At 43.4% G+C, this 2,289-nt stretch overlaps 1 pseudogene; it reads left to right on the plus strand.

Moving 5' to 3' along the window:
• The first annotated feature begins 267 nt into the window (after positions 1 to 267).
• The window catches only part of LOC105459326, a 3,584-nt pseudogene continuing 1,562 nt past the window's right edge, over positions 268 to 2,289 (plus strand).

A 2,289-nucleotide genomic window follows, 5' to 3' on the forward strand; every position in this document is an offset into this window, starting at 1 on the left:
TTTTTTTTAAGTGACTGGTTTAACTTATTATCGATTAGCAAGACACAGTTAGTTACAGAAGTTACGGAATGTCGATTTAATCCCTGCGAATCTTGCCAAGTCGAGCTCGCGTTGTCGCGTGCGTCAAACGTGAATTCTAATCTCAAATCGGTGCGGATCCTAATAAACGAGTAAATAATTTCGGTCACGTTCCATCGATTCCCCGAGTCCCATCACAATGGCCGTCTTCTTAAATAGGATTATATTAAGCTGTTTCACCGGTGCTGAATGGCGAGTCAAATGGAGGATCGTCGAGGATGTTTTGGTAGGAGGCACGACTACGTGAGCCAGCCGATGCCATTGCCGATGTGCCACCGTGAAGGAGAACAGAGGAGGAAGTGGAAAAAGAAGAAGAGCCAGCAGCAGCAGCAGCAGCAGCAGCAACAGCAGAACAGAACAGAGAAGAGCAGAGCAACATCACCGATGACGGGACACGGCACAGGAGGAAGACAGTTGACAGGTGAATGGTCACGAGCATCTCGATCGTCCCTCGTCCGGCCAGCTTTCCCACGTCTCGCGAGTCCTCTCCTCCGGCGTTCCTTTTTCCGCGGACGCCTCGCTTAACGGGGGAACGCTGCAGAGCCTCGACGCCGTCCCTCCTCTCTTCGACCGCCCGCTCGCGCTATCACAGGCCTCCCGGATATACACGTGACGTTTACGTCGCGATTCAATGCGTCGGCTTATGTCGCCGACGGTAGTCATTGCGAGCGTCCGCGCGCGGATTTGTCGGTATGGAAAATGTTTTTGATTCGGGGGAAAAAAAAGAAAAACACGCGCGCGACGAATTCGTCGCTTTCAGACGGCAAATCGCCCGCGATTTTTATTTTTTACTGTCGACCTGTGTGCCTCCCTTCGCGTTTCAGGAGGCGGTCACGAGTGTCAAATTAACGAGGTGAACGCGCGATATATACATACTTAAAAAATATAATGTAGCATATGACTCTTTTTTAATTTTAACCGAGATTAGGCTGACTGACAATGAATGTGCGATTCTGTACGCACGCTGTAGAGAGAGAAAAAAACGAATTCGGTTCTTGTTAGAAATACATCGTGTTCAGAAGATTTTCATTATTTAAATGGACATTTAATCTTGATTAATGATGATAGAGAAAGATTTTTATTTTTTTCTCGTGATACTCTTTTGTTAATTTTTCAAAACCTCAGAACTCGTTTTTGTGGATAATTCTTGACACAATATATTTTTCTAATATATATCCCATTTTTGAATTCCTTGTATTTTAATACAAATTTATTTGCTGCAGTTCTCTCTATGAAGTAAAAAATTATCTTTTCAACTTAAAACGTAGAATATTAATTGTCTTAGTCGTGCCTTCCAGTTGAATGTGTATCCTCTCTCTGACTCTAATTAATGAGAAAACGATTTGAAATTTTGCTACATATGGAAAACGTGTGAGACCGACCGATGCGGAAATGTGCGTTTCAATCGGGCTGCTTTTAATGCACTCCGGACGCAATCTGTCGGGCGGGATTGTTATCTTCGGCAGGGAAAGGGCTCGTCGATCGAGCATTCCAGCGAGCGAGCGTGTCGTTGGATCGTCGGTCTTTGTCGTCGATTTATTTTAGCGGCCGATATTTCCATCCATGCCACCGCTGCTACCGCCGCCGTCGCCGAAATTGGAGGCTGCGAGCCAAAGTCAACACAGAGAGGTTTGCGCGCTCTCTCTCCCTCCCTCTCTCTCTCTCTCTCTCTCTCTCTCTCTCTCTCTCTCTCGCTTGTAAAGGCGAACAATTTTTCATAACAATTTTTACAGAAACGAAAAACGTGAAGATTGTGGCGTGAGCAGAGACGCACGCTTCGCATTCGCGTTCAAGCGTCATCGTGAATTTTCGTGTTTTGACTGGTATTTCCACGTGTATACGCCCTTTTTATTATTCTTCTTTGCTTTGTGTATCCCGAAAGAAATTTTCCAGACTTCAGGAACGTGTTATTCAAGCAGATTTAAGTGGAAAGGGGTTGTATCGGGTATTCGTATTGATTTGCAATACTTGCGAACTTATTATGGTCTTAAAGAGTCTTTCAAGCAAATACTTTTTTTTGTATTGCAACTCGAGAAGTTGTAAAGATCAAGTCAATGCAAGTAAAGACAGTCGATGCAAAGTTAATTCGATTTTAACATGTATTTTTGAATTAATTTGTAGCAAAGATCAATCGCAAAGATGAATTCAATCACAATGCTGTCGCTACTATTGTTAAATAAATGTATTATTTTTATATCAAATACGTTATAT

Source organism: Wasmannia auropunctata, unplaced genomic scaffold (assembly GCF_000956235.1).
Source record: "Wasmannia auropunctata unplaced genomic scaffold, wasmannia.A_1.0 LD334196.1, whole genome shotgun sequence".
NCBI classification, from domain to species: domain Eukaryota; kingdom Metazoa; phylum Arthropoda; class Insecta; order Hymenoptera; family Formicidae; genus Wasmannia; species Wasmannia auropunctata.